The sequence below is a fragment of the Podarcis melisellensis genome (genome assembly GCF_964234715.1).
Source record: "Podarcis melisellensis genome assembly, chromosome: 10".
NCBI classification, from domain to species: Eukaryota; Metazoa; Chordata; class Lepidosauria; order Squamata; family Lacertidae; genus Podarcis; species Podarcis melisellensis.
Genome location: NC_138542.1, coordinates 61,895,803 through 61,915,472, shown reverse-complemented (window position 1 = coordinate 61,915,472; position 19,670 = coordinate 61,895,803). Strand labels below are relative to the sequence as shown.

General features: G+C 43.9%; 1 long non-coding RNA gene across 3 annotated transcripts in view; it reads right to left on the bottom strand.

Moving 5' to 3' along the window:
* The window catches only part of LOC309378852, a 156,640-nt gene that overhangs the window by 13,853 nt on the left and 123,117 nt on the right, over nt 1-19,670 (bottom strand). For 2 of the 3 annotated variants that reach the window (XR_014172197.1, XR_014172198.1), the window contains exons 4-7: nt 14,069-14,186; nt 6,772-7,026; nt 5,216-5,520; nt 3,330-3,427 (exon numbers count right to left, since the gene is read on the bottom strand). This is a non-coding gene — a long non-coding RNA (uncharacterized lncRNA). The remainder of the gene's footprint in view (nt 1-3,329; nt 3,428-5,215; nt 5,521-6,771; nt 7,027-14,068; nt 14,187-19,670) is intronic. The other variant, XR_014172199.1, reaches the window with a different exon arrangement.

Genomic DNA, 19,670 nt, shown 5'->3' with positions numbered 1-19,670 from the left:
CAGGGTAGTTGTGATGATTAAGTGATGTGTTTGCTGCCCTTAATGTTTGAAGGATGGGTAGGATGCACATCTGAGAAAGGAAGAAAAGACCCATGTGGTCTTCAAAGAATCGGCCTGTGAAGTTTGCAGCACATTCTATGTATGAACTGTTGAAGAAATGATACAAGATCTTCTTGCCCTTGGAGAAGGTGACATGTCAGAATGCATCATTTGGAGTATCATTTGACACATCGGTTCTCTCTGTGTGTGTTGGCTTCAAGCCGTTTTCTGGGGGGCAGAGGAGTGGCTCCTCTTCATCTTTTTGTTCACCAAAGAACATCTCCAACCCGCCCTCAAATCCCAAAGATCCTTGGAAGCAAAATGAGAGAATTCTCAGTTGACACAACACATTCTTTCCAGGACAGGCAGAGGGTGTTTTCCCTAAGACCCTGGCAGGTTCTGGAGCTGGCACCTCAAGGCAGCTACCGCCTTTAAATCAAGGGTGGGGAGATTCAGGCCCTCCAGGTCTCTCTGTGTGGGCCTGGCCACACACACACTAGTCCACCCACCTTGAGTGCTTTTGCCTGTCTGGAATGTGCCCTCGAATTGTGACAGTGCCTCCTGCTTGCCTAGAGCGAAGGGGTGTGTGCTTGTAAACCTTTGACTTTTGCATGGCTGGAGCAGAGCCTACTGTACAAAGGTAACAGTCAAATCAGCTCTCCATGTCTCTCTGGCCACAACCTGCCCCGGCACATGGCCCCTGAAAAGTTGCCCATGAAGGAATATGGCCCTCTGACTGAAGAACTGGCTTTAAAAGATGTCCAGGCTGTTTCAGCTAAACCAAGAGGAAGCCGTCACTTCAAAATTAAAGTGCACGAAATCATACAGCAGTATATATATATATATATATATATATATATATATATATATATATACACACACACACACACACACACACACACACACACACACCGACCGTATTTTTCGTTCCATAAGATGCACTTTCCCCCTCTTAAAATCTAAGGGGAAATGTCTGTGCGTCTTATGGAGTGAATGTGTGGTCCATGGGCTTTCCCTGCCAGCCCCGACCTGCTCTTTGAGGCTGGCCGTGGGGGAAAGAAGCGCTTCCCTCACTGCCAGCCCCACAAGCTCGTGGAACAGCGGGAAGGCTGCACGCCTTTTGGCTGCTCCCTGACCTGCTCTTTGAGGCTGGCGGTGGGGGAAAGCAGAAATCCCGCTGCGCTCCGGAGGCTTCAGGTTGCCTTCACTGAAGACAACTGAATGCTCCTTGAATGCACTGAACGCACCTTGTTTTAGAGGGAGAGAACAAGAAAAAAAATCTCCCCCTCTCTGCGCAGCGCCTCCTGCTGCTTTGCTGAAGGGGAGTTGCACAGAGAGGGGGAGAATTTTTTTTCTTGTTCTCCCCCTCTAAAACAAGGTGCGTCTTATGGTCAGGTGCGTCCTATGGAGCAAAAAATACGGGGGGTGTATATATATATATATATATATATATATATATATATATATATATATGCTTTCGTAGATTTTCACGGGTACAGGAATGCAGGTTTTGGTGTCCTCGGGTGTCTTCCCGTGTAAAAGTTGGGGTGTCTAGGCGACGTTTCGACGAGGTCTCACTCGTCATCTTCAGGCTGGTGCTTTCGGCTTCTTGTTACTGGAACAGAGCAGGATCTCAGTGTTTGAGTTCCTATAAATACTGTTGAGGGGGTGTGGTGTATAGCCTCCAATGTTCTGGGCAGAGAGGAAGTTCCCAGGCTAGTGTGCCTTTTCTTCTTTTGTTCCTTAATTACTTGAGGGATATCTTGAGTGATTTCTTGAGTGATATCCTGAGTACCACTTAGGTGGGTCATTAGGTGTGGATTAGTTGCTAAAGTCTTTGTGTCTTGACCTCTTGAACTTTGTGAAGAGTTTTTCTGAGAAGATGGCTGTACTGCACTTAGTTGTGCTCTGGCTTGGCTTCGTGTATAGGGGCGAGCTGTGGTTTTGTGGCCTGTGTCAGCCAGATCTGTGTAGGGATTGCAGGGGGGTGCAGCATCCGGAGGTGCCACCATGGTTTGGCTACTGGATGGTGTCTGTAATTTATCTGTGGAGAGGGTCTGGGTTTGGGTCTGGTGTGGTTGATTGGTGATGGCGTTCTGTGTGCCTCTGGATCTGGTGTCAGTTTTTGTGGGGAGGGCTAATTTCCAGATGTCTGGCAAGCGGGATGTGTCGTCACGCTTGTTCATGTTGTGAGGGTGTTTCTCTATCTCGATGGCTTCCATGATTATTCTCTTGTGGTGATGTTCCATGTTAAAGAGCAATTTGGAATCTGCAAAATTAATTTCGTGTCCTGTTTCTTTCATGTGTTGGAAAAGAGAGGAAGTTTTTTCTTCTTTTTTGACGGCATTCTTGTGTTCTGCGATACGTGCATTTATTCGTCTGTTTGTTTGTCCAATGTACGTGGCTGGGCAGACTTTGCAGGGTATTTCATAGACCCCTTGGTTTTCCAACTGGATTTTATCCTTGGGGTTTCTGAGGATATTGGCTATTTTTTGGTTGGTGCAAAAGGCTGTTTTGATATTGTGTTTATGGAGGATTTTGCTAATTTTATCTGTAGTGCCCTTGATATAAGGAAGGAGGGCCATGCCATTGTTTTCTTCTGTGTCTTGGTTTTTGGGGGGTGTTTCTTTTTGGATTAGCTTCGTAACCCTGTTTTGCTGGTATCCATTGGCAATTAACACATTTGAGAGATTCTGTAACTCAGTTGTCAAGTGGTCTTTGTCAGCCAGGCGTTTGGTTCTGGAGATGAGAGATGAGAGCAACTAATCCACACCTAATGACCCACCTAAGTGGTACTCAGGATATCACTCAAGAAATCACTCAAGATATCCCTCAAGTAATTAAGGAACAAAAGAAGAAAAGGCACACTAGCCTGGGAACTTCCTCTCTGCCCAGAACATTGGAGGCTATACACCACACCCCCTCAACAGTATTTATAGGAACTCAAACACTGAGATCCTGCTCTGTTCCAGTAACAAGAAGCCGAAAGCACCAGCCTGAAGATGACGAGTGAGACCTCGTCGAAACGTCGCCTAGACACCCCAACTTTTACACGGGAAGACACCCGAGGACACCAAAACCTGCATATATATATATATATATATATATATATATATATATATATATATATATAAATTTTAATAAAATTATTTAAAAGGAAAAAAAGGAAAGGCACACTAGAAGAATTGTCAGTGTTATGGGAAAGACGTATTAAAAAGGTGCATTTGACCAAGCCTGCAACATTCAAACACACACACAAAAAAACCCCTGGGGAACAAAAGATTGCCTACCTTTGTTCAGCTGGTTCAGCTGGTTCATTCCTTTGAAGAGCCACGAGGGAAGAAAAGGGTACCAGGTGCCAATGTAATTCTGCAACCCTCCCTAAGCCCTTAGGATAGAAAGGGATACAAATTGAAACAAATGAAGGCTGTCTAATTACAACTTAACTCCCTCCCACCCTATCCTATAGGCTTATGTTGATGAACAACATGCAAAACATAATACATACCAACAGCAAACTCCAGACATAGGTCCTTATGTAGTTGAATATCAATAGGCTCAGGAAAACCCCAAAGTTCATTTATTTATTAACTGCATTTATAGCCCACCTTTTTCTCCAAGGAGCAAAACGTGGCATGCATGGTTCACTCCTCCTCAGTTAATCCCCACAACAACCATGTCAGGTAGGAAGTGACTGGCCCAAGGTCACCCAGTGAGCTTCATGGCAAAGTGAGGATTTGAACCCTGGTCTTCCAGGTCCTAGTCCAGTGCTTTGACCATTCTTCTAGGAAACCAAAAGGTTTACAAAAGTTGTTAGTAAAAAAAACCCCACAGAAAACTCAAACCCTAAGAGAGGAACCCTGCTAACAGCCCAGTGCGAACAGAGCATGCTCAGTGGCCACCAAATGCTGACTGACAGTGACAGGGGACAGGGGAATGGAATGGAGTAGCTTGGGAAAGGATGTGGCTGGCTGGGATCCTGACCCAGAGCTTTCCCTACAAAAACCTGCTCTTTAAAGCTGAATCAATTTGGGTTTCCGTAGACTGACATTTGCTCTAATTGAGCTTTAGAGAGCAGGTTTTCACTGAGTATGCTCTGGAGCAAAAAAACAAAAACAAAAAAACACCAAAAACATTTGGACACAGAACTTTAAATAGCGGACTGTGCCTGGAAAGAGCAGAGGAAAGGTAAGTGTTGATAAGCCGAGAGAGGGGTTATTGTCTTTCTTTTTGTTTTTATTGTGTATTTTGGGTTCTTATTTTGTATTTTTATGTTGTGAACCTCCTTGTGATCTTTGAATGAAGGGCAGTACAAATTTAATGCTGCTGCTGCTGCTTCTTCCTCTTCCTCTTCCTCTTCCTCCTCCTGCCAAGCCCACACTTTAAAGCTCTTGGCTGATGTGCCAAGTAACCCATCTGAGTAACCCATCAGTCAAATTCATCTTCTGTGTGAGAACCCTCCACATATTATGAAGACCACTATCATGGCTGCTGGAAGTGCAACAGCTGAGATCATTCAGAATATAACTTAAGGGTTAATTTTGTTGTCATTGTGAGCCAACTACCTGAGGGGGAGCTTTTGCTTAGCAACAAGTCAGAGTGGTGTGATCTGATTGGCTGTGTGCTCCCGGGGATGAGGGATTTATGCTGGTTTATCTCCAGCTGAGCTAGGCCTGGGGACTTCTGCTAGTATAGCCTGGCCAAGTTGGGAGCCTGCTAGCTGAGCTGGAGCTCCTCCATATCCTAACCTGCTCACACTGGCAGATGTAGGGATAAGATTGCTCCCTTAGTTGGCTGTTAGCTGTTTTTATGCTGTTGTAGTGCATGCATTTCAATGTGCTTGTATCATGCCTTTTTGCTGTGAGCTATTCCCCAAATCCAATACAAAAATGTACCAAGCGGCTCAGATTGGGACACGCCACTTCAGATGCAGACTGACCAGTATCTCAATAGTAGTATGTGTTCTTTTAATTACCGGTATATTATGCAAAGTGTTTGCAGTCGCTTTTCAGGGCTACACCCTCACAAAGGGGCACACAAGCAGGAGCAAGGCGTGTTATAATAGCCACATTAGAGAGGATGCATAACAATTAAAAAGCTGCTCTGTAACACCCAAGCAACCTCATGACACACTCAGATAAAGGCAACATTGCAGAGGAAGGTTTTCAACGCTCACCTAAAAGTAGAGCAGAATATGGCTGCTAGATTGCTGAATGGGGCAGCCTGATGGGACCACGTGTCACCAGTCCTGAAATCGCTGCGTTGGCTGCCGGTGAGCTTCAGGTGTTCATTCCAACAACCACTTGGGACACTATAGTACCAAAGAGATCATCTCCTCAAAATTTCTCAAGCTTCACGTTTGTCAAGGGAGGTCTTGGTGGTGCTGGTGTCCCCCCAGTTGGCACTTTCTGTGACAGGACCTTCTTGGTGGTGGCTTCCTGTTTGTGGAATGCCCTCCCCTGGTGAGGTTCATCTGGCTTCCTGTTAACATTCAAGAAGATTTTAAAGACATTCCTCTTCACTCTTGCATTTGATGGCTAAAAGATTCAGTTCCTGACAACCTTGAAACTATTAACTGTGAGGATACATGATTGTTTTTAAAAAGATGTTTTTAATGTTTTAATATTTTAAAATGTTTTGCTGCTTTATTGCTTGTCCCCCTAGGCTTCTTTGGGATGAATTTAATCTAATTATTATTATTATTGCCTGGTACAGATAGGGTGAGGCTCAAGTCTATAGGAAGGAAGTTTCAATTCTATAGCTGCCACCAAGAAGGTCTTGTTTCTTTTCCATACCACTGAACCAATCTTAGCAGCAGACACACAAGAACAACCCCTGAAGCTGATCTTAGTGTACAGGCAGGGTTCTATGGGTGAAAACAGCCCTCCAAATAACCTGGTCCCAAGTCATTTAGGGCTTTGAGAGGTTAATTCCTGCACTTTCAATTGGACCTGGAGGTTGACTGGCAGCCAGTGAAGCTGACACAAAATTGGTGTTATGTTTTCAGGCTTTCCAACCTCCACCAGCATCCAAAAACAGCTGCATTTTATACCAGCTGCAATTACCATATTGGCCTCAGAAGCCGACCCCAATAAAGTGCATTGCAGTTTTGAGGAATCCTGTGCATGGATGGCCGAGGCCACTTCAAATAGGTTTGCAATTAGCAGGTGTTTTCGGAAAGCACTCTTGACAACAGCTGTTTCCTGTGACTCACCAGACAACTGCAAGTCCAGGACTACTGCCAAGCTATCCTCCTGGCCCTTTAAAGGGAATACAATCCCATCTTCACGCCCCTATCCAGATGTGCTGGTTCCCAACCCACAATATGCTAACCAAAACAGCCAATCTTCAAAATCTGCACTTCTCAGAATTTTGCAATGCAGTGCCCACAGCAAACTGTACAGAACTGTGTATAACTAGGATAAAATGTGCATAAAATACACATGTATCAGTGAAAATAACATACAAAAATGCATTTTATCAGGGGGAATTGCTTTGAAAAAATGTGTATATTAGTCAAAATTGCATATAAAAATGCGTGCATGGGGGGGGGGAAATCACTGAAAAAAGCTGGTGAATTTTCACGAGGATTTCTTTTTTAAAATAAAGGTTTTTAAGGAAATGTGGAGAATTTAACTTAAATATGAAAAAAAAACCCAAAACTTGGAGAACCAAAAGTGACAGATTTATTCATCTCGAACCAGAACTCATCCCTCCCAGTTATCCACAAACCCTCAAAACTGCTGGGAGATGCTCTGGACCAAATTTTGCAGGTGTGCAAGAAGAGAGGAGGCGGCGGCAGCAAAATGCCATTGTCTGAGTGGAAGTCTGTCTGTTCAGCACTGAATACAATCCTCTGTTTCTCACTCCTGTTTCTCACTTCTCAGATTAAGTTTTGGCCAGTAGCAAGCAGCAATATTTATACTGTGCTTGTTTAGTGCTCAAAACACTTCACAGTGTCTTGGGGAATGTAGATGTTTGGAAGAGCTACAGTGGGCGAAGTTGACAAAACAGCATGCAAAAACTCGGTGTGCATGGAATATACCTCCCACACAGAGAATTCTACAGACCTTTGCAAGGGTTTGAGACAGAATAATCAAGTGCTCTGCAGCTGATCAGAGATTTATTCAGTTTCATCCGAATCCTAATGACCCAGCAGGCTCTTTGCACATCCCACTTGCAAGACAAATGTTGCCACTATTAACTGCTTTGCTCAATAGCTTGCTTTTCCACTGGTTCCCATCTGTCATAGTTTAAGAGCTGGAACATTTTCAGACGAGAGCAATTGTGATAAGATTATCTTCAGAGCAGCTCCCTACACAGATGCTATGTAGGATAGGAAGCAGCCAACAAGGCCAAACAAGACGCCCATCAAAACGCAGGTCTTTCCAGCCGAGCCTGTCTTGCCTTGAATGGCAAGAAGCAAATACATCTGCAAGGATTAGCAAACACGATTTGATGCAAACGACTCAGGAGTGCCTGACCTGAGCAATGCTCGCAATCAAAGCAGCTTCAAGGGAGTGACAAATGGTGTGAAGTCATTTAATGTATCTAAGTAAAGACAACCGTGGACAGAGCATCTTAATTGTTGCATTAAGTGCATTTAGGTGAACTCAATAAAGATTGATTTCTTCTTTGTGTTTTCCAAGTAATGTATGTTTTTTTTCTTTCAGAAAGTCCTTGCTTGCCTAAGCTAGGGTCTTTCTAAGTTGTCCTGCTAGGAGACAGGGCTATTTCCTGTTGCTTTATTTAGACACAGACTTCTGTAATACAGATGTGTGAACCAGAGGAGGTTGGTTGGTCTATCAGGGTGAATGGTACACTACCCCATCAACCTCAGTTTGTCCCCAATCACTTACCTGCCTTCTTACCAGGAGGTGGCTCTGCTGCTTGGCTCTCTGGCTCCACCTTCTGTTGGCCTCCTTGCTTTGTGCCCTACCAGTATTTATTTATTGAGTTTATATCCCACCCCTTCTCCTCAGTATCCATGGGCGCCGTCCACCAGTGATGTCAACTTGCCTTTCTCTTTCTCAAACCGTGGGACTTTGGAAAGTCTGGGGCTCATGGACACATAAATGAGCCACAATTAATATATCAGAGACACACAGCCAATCTCTCTATAGTCAGCAAGCATGGTGGACTTCGTTGCTGTAAATTAGGAACCTTCTCCCCCACCAGAAACCGAAAGTTAAACAGCACCACATAAACTGGATATTGATTATCTTCTATGTACTGATGGAAAGAGGCAAAGCTCCGGTAAATATTGCCGAATCAATAGTTCTGGAGAAATAAGTGAGTGCAATAATGAGATCTCATTGTAGCAAAACAAATCCATGGTGGCTTATTGCCAAGATCAGGTGGCAGCTGTGTCATGAATGCATGGCACCACCAGAATGTCTGGAAAGGTGTGTTGAGCTGTGTCAGTTCTGTGTACAAGTGTCACTCTCTCATACAGACACTATTTTCCCATGTCAGTCAGTTCCCAGCAGGGATACACAACAAATTCACAACTTATCGGTTTCAATATTCTATTTTTATCTCGTACAACCCTGGGGGCTTCATACTATGATGCAGTTTATAAATTTGTTAAATAAAAATAAAAGAACTTAACTAACCGGCAGATCAAAATGTAGCTATCCTTTGGATTTTTCGCTACTCTGAATTGCACCGAAGCAAGTGTTGATTCTGTTGTTTTTGTCCATGGAGTTTTCTTGGCAGGGATACTGGAGTGGCTTGCCGGTTCCTGCTCCAGGTGGATCACGTTTAGTCAAAACCCTCCACTATGACCTGTCCATCTTCGGTGGCCCTGCACGGCATAGCTCATAGCTTCTCTGAGTTATTCAAGCCTCTTCGCCATGTCAAGGCAGTGATCCATGAAGGAGTGATCCATGAAGGAGCCATGATGGGGTCATGAAGACTCAGACACTACTAAAGGACTAAACAACAAAAGTGTTGATCCGCACATCCCAGTGCATTTTCCCATCACTGTCCTTATTGCAAAAACTCCAGTATTTGGAGGAAATAGGTTGTTGCACAGGACCTCACAAGCAACTCTAATTGTGCAACATGGTGTGATTGAAAACAGGACCTGTCCCAAAGCGCCCATGGTTGGTCTAAAACCCCACACCTGGATATTCCAATTGGTTAAAAGCAGGATTTTTTTTTTTAAAATGGGGCAACATGCATTCCCTTAGTCTGATGTGGAAAGAGCTGTAGCAGATCCTCCTGTTTATGTAGCCTGGGCTCTGAAATGTACACTATAGCCACAGGGCTCAGTTGCTTCATCGCTCCTTCATCAAGATTAGGGACCACATTGACATTCATTGGAGAACAGCCAGAACATAAATATGGACAGTCTAGTATGTACAGGTACTAGCAGCTGTAGATTTTGTCACTGTTCCATATGTTTTGTTTTTCTTCAATTCTGTTGCAATGCATTTGTATTCTCTGTGTTAAGCCGCCCTGGGAAAACTGACTTGTTGATGGTGTGGGGATATGGATTTAGTAAATAAAGATAACAACAATTCTATTAAATCTTAATGCAAACGTTAAAATATTTAAGAATGAGGGTCTCACACTTGTCAGTTACCCCAGTGCCTTCACACTCGTTGAGCTAGACTTAATCATTCTTAAGGCCTATCCATTGAAATCAATGGGTCTTAAGTTATTTCAGTGTGTCTTTTCTGCATTTCTTAACTGAAAGTAGGCAGCTTTAAATTCAACAGGACTAGACATGGGCAGGATTGCACTATTAGTCTGGTTCCAGCCCATAGACCACAACACTGGAAAATGAGAGCAAAGCTATTTATTAGTGAGAAACTATGTGAAATACTCCTTACATGGTGTGTGCGTGTGTGTGTGTGTGTGTGTGTGTAAATGGGATAGAGACTTACTGTTATGTACTGAAGTTCTCACCCTGGGCCAGCAGGGGGATACTGTAGATAATTTTCACTCAGGTCCACATATGCAAATAAGGAATTGAAAGTTACGTTCAGTGATTGGATAGTTACAGAAAGTTGTTACTGTTGCCTTATAGTTGAGCTCGATATAAGCAGGTTGGCTGAACCCTTCAGCTCAGTTCTGTTCTGTTCTGTGAATAAACAAGAGCTGTTTGCAGAATCACTGTGCCGTCTGATATGTTCACCCACAACTTAACACTTACTTCACCCATTCCCTCAGCTCTGCAACTTTAGAGGATATGCTCAAGTAAATTCAGCACAAAAAGAAAGAATAAAGGAATAAATACCAGTGTCAAAGGGCAGACTCAAAGAAATAGAAATAAAAGATGGTGGATATAATTCTACAAGAGGGGTCGGGATGTAATGTCTGAGGGAGCACACCGAAAAACCATTCTAGTGCTGCAAACCCTTTCAGACCCCACAAGTATAAATTTATCTAGTTGGTCTAGTCATTAAAACGGTTCAGTCTTATTGTCACTTCCCACTGCTACAAAATGTTTTAGAGAAGTCTGAAATATTTTATAAAAGGAAACAATTTACCCATCGACAAGACTTTATAGCATTGGTCAGCACTGGCCTTGAACTGAGAAGAAATGTTATCCCAGGCACAGGGAACCTGTTGCCCACCAGACATTTTGGACTCCATCGGATGTGCTGGCTGGGACTGATGGGAAATGGAGTCAGAGCCTCTGGAGGGCGCCAGGTTCTCCATCCCTGCATTATCCACAACAAGAACCTTCCATACTTGTTCAAAACCATGTTCCTGATCTTTGGGATGTTGATACATTTCCACACTTTGTTATCTACAATTTAACTGCAGTCAAGGCGTGGACAATTCAGTGACTACAGAGATTGCCTCTGGATTGAAGTTGCTGAAAACTATTGTCCCCCCGTGTTGACAGGAGCCAGAATCTGCTCTCAGGATTTTTATTTTGCAGTTTTGGGACACCACCATCATGCATGGCAGCAGGGCTGGCTAACTTCTCAAAGCTGTGTGTATACAATGGACATAAAACCAAAAATCAAAAGGTGGAAAGGCACAGATCTGAAGAAGGTAAACCACTTAGATTGCAGGGAAATTCATCTTGCATTCCTTGTATATCTTCACCAGTTAGGAACGGTGAGGTATACGTGAACAGATAAGCCGAGGAAGCTGATATCTCTCGGAATGCTGAATGTATCTGACACTTCCTTACCTTATTGTCGCATTAAATAAGGCAAGGAAGATTACATGCAAGCATTTTGATCAAGGGATGCAGTGGTGCAGAAGACTATCATGTGCCTTTCGTCAGCTTAGCTTAAGTTAATGGTTCCATGCCATAGGTCTGTTTTAGAGGAGGGCAGCACAAACAGTAGCTCACATCACATCAAAGGGGCAGGACAATTTCCCCCTACCATTCCAAAGGCCAAACTAGACATGTTTTGCTCCATGCCTGTGCCCTTAAGCACAGGGCTTCTATTTTTTCTTAAGTACACAAATTACCAGGGACTGGTAGGGCAAAAGCTAGGGAGACCAACAGTAGATGGCGCCAGACCCAGCGATTGGCATAGCCAACTGATTCTGGCTGTGCCTCCAGCTTCCTCCCTGCTAAGTTCTACAAGGGGCAACACAGAGACACCAAGGCTGCATACATGCTTCCCTGCAAAGCTTCCTGGGAGCTGTGGTTTGTTCAGGGTGCTGGGATTTGTAGATCTGAGAGAACTGCAGTTCCCAGGATCCCAGGGTCTGTGGGGCAGACAATGTGCTGAAAGTGAATGGTGTACGTGCAGCATAGGGAGGAGGAAGCTGACTTGACTTGCAAATAAGAAGGCAGGAAGGTGGGAAGCTGACTGAAGTAGGTGGGGCAATCCCTGCTTGCCCTAATGGAGCAGCCTACACTACGGATGAGGGGGGGAAGGGGGCTGATCTGGATAAGGGCATAGTTGTCAACCGTTCCTTATTTGGCGGGAAAGTCCCTTATTCCAGCGCTGTGTCCTGCTGCTGTCCCTTATTGATAATGTCCCTTAAAATTCCCGGGTTTCAAAGGAAACAGCTCCTCTCCCTCCTTCCCTCCTGGCCAGGGAGGAGGGAGGCTCCAACTGTGTTGCTTGGCTGCATTGCTCACCCAATAAGGAGTCTAAGAACAATTGGGGGGTGGAGCTTGCATGCCTTGTGCCAATCAAATCGGCCGCGTTGCCTGGGGACTCGCCTTTGCTCAGCACTTCTCAGCGGAGAGGTGACGGTGGTTTCCCTTGCTGCATCCCCTTTGCTGGGTTGCTGCATGTGGGAACCACCGCTTGAGGCTTTATTTGGCTGCTGGCTGGGCTTTCTGCCTTGGGCTCAGAGGGGCTCAGAAGTTGAACCTCCCTGTGCTCTGAAAATCCCTTATTTTGGCTGCTGATCCCTTATTTTCGAGGCCGCTGGTCCCTTATTTTCAAATCTGTAAGTTGACAGCTATGGATCAGGGCCCTAGTGTGGTGGTAGAGAGAAGCTTTGCAAGCAAACTCCCCTCAGTCAGGAACAGTCTCTCCCCAGAAGCACCCCCATGAGCAGTGCTGGATTTACGTATAAGCTAAACAAGCTATAGCTTAGGGTCCCACTCTCTTGGGCCCCCCCCCAATTTTTTTAAAGGAATAAAACCTGGATGCACATTTCCAAATAAACTAAAACTTACATACAGCAACAGTGTTTTGTGTTGTGTAGGCTCCCAGGATGTAAGTAATGGGCCATGCCCACTAGCCTGTTCCCTAAAATATCACTGGTTTGCTCATTTCTATGTATAGGGTGCCTACATTCTGCATGGACTAGTTGCATGGCAACATGTGCAAATGGCTTGAGATACCTATTAGGTCCATAAATTACCACTTAAAACAGCGACAATTTGTTGTTGACAAAGGACAGCTGGAACTATAAAGGGCCCCATTACCTCCAGTAGCTTAGGGCCTCATCAAACCTAAATCCGGCCCTGCCCATGAGGTGCAGGTACATAGCTGATAACAACATCAAGGGTAGGAGAACAGGGTAACTCCAGACACACAGTTGTGCCCCCATGCCTGTCAGCAGTCAGAAACCTTTCAGGAGGGGGCTTGATGGAGATACCTTCTCCCTTGCTGATGTCGGGTTATGATCTAATTTAACATGCTAAGTTTTTTTTAAAAAAATCCTCCCCCCTTAAATCTCATTTACATCCTGCAACACAGATTTTAAGGACAAACCTCTTTGATCTTTTTAAAAAGGGCAGCAAATGTCTGCCCTTAATTGTATCTGAACATTTCTAGGTAACTTGTAAGTAATAAGGACAGGGAGTTTCGTAGCACTGGAATTTGCATATAGCCAATTAGCATTTCAAAGGGGAATCAACAAATTGTTAGCTGTAGCCCTGATGCACATATATATGGCTGGGAAAAGGGTTAGGTGTGCAGTCGTTCTAGGTAGCTTCATAGAAACATAAACAGAGTCACCTCAGATCTAAGAAATAAGAAGATGAAAGGAGGGAGGGCCTGGTTATATTGCAGGAAAGGTTTTAGATTTTTATAAGCATATTTTTCCTGAAATATGACTTCAGACGTTTATGCTTCCCTTTGACTTCATTCATGTAATTACAGAATTCTAATCTTAATTCAAGGCATTTGAACTCCTTAATAATCAGGGAAGAGAGAGGCATTCTGGTCTGTCACCACATCTTTGCTAAGTCTGACAACTGCTTTGCACATCCCAGACCTAAAAATGCTTCTTTTTCTGCATTGATCAAATGAGATGGCAAACGTTTGGCTTTTAAATGTTTGATAAGCAGTTTGGTATTTTTTTAAAAAACAACAACAACATAAATCCTGTAATTCTCTTTGAGACACTTTTGTTAAAAGGGATGAACATATGTCATAAAATAATAGTAATAGTAATAATTATTACTCCCAGAGGCATTTCCTTAAACCTGAAGCACAGCTTCAGAGTGTTGGCTTTAAGAGAGATACAAAAAAGATCATTGGATGTTAAGAAAAACCTGCTACATTTTCCAAGAGCTAAGTTGCTAGGAACTGTGGTGCCTTGCAAATTCTTTAGGGTTAGCAAATTAATTAAATGTAATACCTACGGAGAGCAAGGGCAGATTCATCCATCTGTTACTGACTTTCTCATCCCTAGAAGCTCCATCACTCGCAGCAGCGGCTCTCACCATCATCAGGTTTGCTGTAGTGTAAGTTAGACCTGCCCTGAATAGCGAACAGAAGAAGCTACCTTATATATACACCAAGTGAGACCCTGCCTTATATATATAGCAAGTGAGACTGGCAGCAGCTCTCCTGAGTTTGGGGCAGGGGTCTTTCTCTGTCTGGAGATATGGGAGACTGACCCTGGGACCTTCTGCACACAAAACAGATTACTGAGCTAGAGCCCAGCAAGTCAATGCCGCCAAAAAGTCTCACTGCCACCTACAGATCAAGCTTTCCACCTCTGACTGGTTTTGACACACCATGTCTCTCTCCCAGATGTGCACTGGCAGCTGCGGAGAACACCGTGTATATTTCAGCTTGGCCCTTTCCCAAAGGGATATCATAGAGTTGGAAAAGGTGAGAGAAATGGCAACCATTCCTTAATAGGAAAAGCCAAAGTGTTTGGAGCTTTCAGAAAAATAATATATGATGCAAGTGGGGGTGGGCAGAGCTTTATCTAATGGAGAGAATGGACAGGGATTTTGTTTCTGTCCCTCTCTCTTTAATACTAGGACATTGGTCTGTATTTTTTAAAAAAGAGAACTGCAATTGTAGTTATTTGAGGGCTAAACTACAATTCCCAGGGTGCTTCCAGTTTAGTCATCCGCTTTAAATGTTCTTTAAATGCATAATGTGGCTGTAACGAGGCAGACAAAAGGAAGATAAGAACCAAGGAATCTGCCTTATAGTAAGTCTGACCATTGACCCAGCTAGCTCCCACCTAAGCCTCACTTTATTATATTACTGCTGTTGGTGGTTCGATTAGAGGTGGCATGCCATTGTAAAAAATGACCTGTCTGTGAAAGGTTGGATTGCCAGCGTTTGGCTTCTGGCGTTGCATGAAAAATCCATCACTGCAGTCCTTGTAGAGACCCCCGAGTCAAAGACAAACCTATTAATATGTCCATCATCATCTGTGCTGGCAAAGGGTCACTTTTAATTATGCTGCTGCAAAATCGCACATGGGTCTTTGGCCCATGTGACCTATGGCCACACGGTGCTACCAGTGACCAGCCTGTACAATATATGTGGACCTCGAGGTAGCCTCACATACAAATCTGCTGGATCAGGCAAATAGCCCATCTAGTCCAGCATCTGCTTCTTACACTGGCCAAGCAGATGCTAGTGGCAAACCCACAAGGAGGACCTAAGCAGAAGATCTGATTTTCAGCAACTGGTGTTCAGAAACATTGCTGCTTCCAATTGTGGAGGCAGAAACTAGCCATCATGGCTAGTAGCCCCTGACAGCCTAATCCTGCGTACATTTATTCTGTCCTCTTTTGAAACCATCCAGGTCGGTAGCCATCACTGCCTTTTGCATGAGCAAGTTCTATAGTTTGAGTATGTGTTGTGGAAATAAATACCTTTCTTTTACCCATCCTGAATCTCCCAGAATCGGCATCATTGGGTGTCCACCACAATCAGCTTCATTGGCTCTAGTGTTGTGAGAGAGGGGGAGAAAAACGTCTCTTTCTCTCCACTTTCTCCATGCCATGCCTAATTTTGTCAGCTCCCCTCATGCCAACTCTTGCTTGCCTTTTCTCCAATGCGGCAAACTTAGAGGAGGGGCAACGAGAATGGCACACAGCATTCCAAATGTGGCTGCACCATAGCTTGGCAAAACAGCAACGTGTCAGGGTCATGGAACTCCAGGGTTTGTTCCTGTTGTTGTTTGTTTAAGGTTTCGTAATGCCCTCTCTATATTTCATGCATTTTGGAAAAGTCTACAGAAATGTTTTCATTCATATACATATACTATTCATATACTATGCCTGGTTATATACCTGGCATAGGTAATATGCCTGGTTATATACCAGGCATAGGTAAACTCCGGCCCTCCAGATGTTTGGGACTACAATTCCCATCATCCCTAGCTAACAGGACCAGTGGTCAGGGATGATGGGAATTGTAGTCCCAAACATCTGGAGGGCCAGAGTTTGCCTATGCCTGATATATAACCATACATTTCTGTGTATCAGATGAGTTTTTTAAATTAAAAATTACATTTAAAATTGGGGGAGGGGGCATATTATACACGGATAGTGCATTGGGGGGACGTGGGATTGGTTGTTGCCGTGAGCCGGAGAATGTGAGTGGCTATTGGGTGTGTTATTGGTTGTTGCGGCAAGGGCTTGTGTTGGTTGGCAGTCGCTGCGGCAATCAGCCAGGCGATAGGTGGCTTCTCCTGGTGTGGGGACAGAAGATAGGCAACATGTGAAAGCGGTGAAGTTCTGGTGGTTGAGCGATTTTCGGCAATCCCCCCTAAAAGAAAGCTCAACAACTCTGGGCAATCTCCCTCCATTTTCTTAATTTGGAGTCCCCCAAAATAGGGAGTGTCTTATACACAGGGGCGTGTTATACATGGAAAAATTCTCTCTCTCTCTCTCTCTCTCTCTCTCTCTCTCTCTCTCTCTCTCTCTCTCTCTGTGTGTGTGTGTGTGTGTATCACTTAATGCAGTCAGAGAATAGCTTGCCTGTTGCAGGTGCTTCCAGGCACAATCCGTTTAGCATGTAGCACGCTGTGTGTTGAACTGGGAGCAGAAGACAGCAAGTGGTGAGAATGCATTGGCTGAAGTGCAGTCCACATGTCTTCTCCCACCACAGTTTGATTTAATTGGCCTCCTGTAGCTCTCGAGAAACACTTGCTTATGTTAATCATGCTGTGTTGAGAGCTGGCTGCACAAATACTCGTTCAGATGTTGCTGAGCCCCTGGAGGAAGAGTCCATGGTCACTGTCAATTGTTGCACATTCTAGAGATGCGGGAAGAGCCCCCACTGCTCTGCTCTGCTCTGCTCTGAATCTTAATGTTGAAAAAACAGCTGGGTCTCTTGTCTTTATTTATCTCCCCCTCCCCACAATCACTAAAAACTTCATGTCTTCATTTTGGAGGCAAGAAAGGTTTTTTCGTAAGCAGACCTTTTAATTCTCATGGCAATTAACTGCCCGGTGTGCTTGAAGCAAGAGCCAAGCAAAGGAATCCAGGTGTTTCTGTTGAAATCAGAGGGTTAATGGATGCTTAATTCCACAGAAATAGAGGAGGAGAAGGAGAAAAAGAAGAATAAAAGGAATGTGCTGCAGACATCTAGAGATGACAGTGAATTTTGCGAAGCTTGGGTGCAGAGACATGTTTCTGGGACTTGCTAAGGCTGGCTTCAAAGAGAACGGCATTAGAGACCTGTTAAACTGTAATGTTAAAGTGATATCTAATATATATGAGAGGAACGTGGGTGGCGCAGTGGGTTAAACCACAGAGCCTAGAGCTTACTGATCAGAAGGTCGGCGGTTCGAAACCTCGCAACAGGTCTCTGCTCCTGCCAACCTAGCAGTTTGAAAGCACGTCAAAGTGCAAGTAGATAAATAGGTACCACTCCGGTGGGAAGGCAAATGGCGTTTCTGTGCGCTGCTCTGGTTCGCCAGAAGCGGCTTAGTCATGCTGGCCACATGACCCGGAAGCTGTACGCCGGCTCCCTCGGCCAGTAAAGCAAGATGAGCGCTGCAACTCCAGAGTCAGTCACGACTGGACCTAATGGTCGGGGGTCCCTTTACCTTTACCTTAATATATATGAGATGTTATTGGCATGAGAGACAAAGAATTAACAAGTAAAATCTTGGGCAATAGATATTGGCCACAACATACAAATGGAAGCATGGGAACGATTATGGAATATGGATATAAAATTTACAATATGTTATGGTTTAAGAGTAAATTATATGAAAATATTATATAGATGGTACCTAACACCTAGTGGATTGGCAAAAATGTATAAATCAAAATCGAATAAGTGTTGGAAATGTAAAGAGAAAGAAGGTAACTTTTTCCATATGTGGTAGTCTTGCAAGAAGGTTAAAGCTTACTGGGAAATGATATTTAAGATTTAAGATAACATTTGTAAAAAACCAACAACCCAGAAGCTTTTCTCTTAGGAATTATGGGATCAGAGCTACCTAAGCAGTATAGAAATTTATTTATGTACGCAACCACAGCTGTAAGAATGTTATTTGCCCAAAAATGGAAGAAAGAAGAGGTCCTGACAAGAGAAGAATGGTTACAGAAACTAATGGAGTATGCAGAAATGGCAAAACTTACCAGAAGAATAAGAAATCAAGATAACAAACTTTTTAGAAAGGAATGGAAATGGTTTATTGAGTACTTACAAATGAACTGTAAACAGATCAAGACATTGGCAGGATTATTGTAAAAACCTGCAGTTTCAAAACTATATATGAGATATAAATGAGAATAGATGAATAAAAGAATAAGTTAAGACAATTTGGAGTATGTCGAAAAGGACAAAAAGAAATGTACAGAACCACAGAAAGAGGGGCAAGGGAGTTGAAGTCAGGAATGTTAAAATTACGATTGAATAATTGCTGTAATGTATATAAATGAAAATTATAAATGTAATTATAAAAACCCCCCAAAGATAACAGCATTCAGAGTCTCCAAAAGCTTCTCTAGCTCAGATTAAAAGCTGGGAATGCTGATTACTGTTTGTCTTGGCTGGAAAACAGGGGCGCCCACTTGGGCCCCACACCATGGATGCCCAACGTCGGCAAGCACCTCGCCATGCCATAATGACGTTGTGACATGCTGTGTCATCATGATGTCATATCATGTTGCACCGTAATGATGGTGCACTGCATGTACTCTGACACCACGGCGGCAACTGGACTGAGGCCTTTGCCTCCGCAGGCCACCTGCCACGGCTGCTGCCTCCACATGCCGCAAATTCATCCATGTTGTTGTTTAGTCATTTAGCTGTGTCCGATTCTTCGTGACCCCATGGACCAGAGCACGCCAGGCACTCCTGTCTTTCACTGCCTCCCGCAGTTTGGTCAAACTCATGTTAGTAGCTTCGAGAACACTGTCCAACCATCTTGTCCTCTGTTGTTCCCTCCTCCTTGTGCCCTCCATCTTTCCCAACATCAGGGTCTTTTCCAGGGAGTCTTCTCTTCTCATGACGTGGCCAAAGTATTGGAGCCTCAGCTTCAGGATCTGTCCTTCCAGTGATCACTCAGGGCTGATTTCCTTCAGAATGAAGAGGTTTGATCTTCTTGCAGTCCATGGGAACTCATCCTTAAGGACCACCTATTCCCATACGAATCGACCTGAATCCTGCGATCATCACCTAAGGCCCTTCTTCATGTGCCTCCTCCTTGAGAGGTCTGGAGGGTTGCAACACGAGAATGTACCTTTTCTGCGGTGGCTCCCTGCTCATGGAATGCTCTCCCCAGGGAGGCTCGCCTGGGACCTTCATTACATATATTTAGACATAATGTTTCTCTTTAACCAGGCCTTTGGCTTGGGCTGATTAGCATTCTATGCTCTTTTAAATGTGTTTGTAGGGGGGGTTATTGGTTTGTTTTTATTCTGTATTTTGTGTTCTCATTATATATATATATATATATATATATGTATATATATATATATATATATTGAACAGTCCTGTTATCTTCAGCTGTACGGCAGTATACAAATAAAT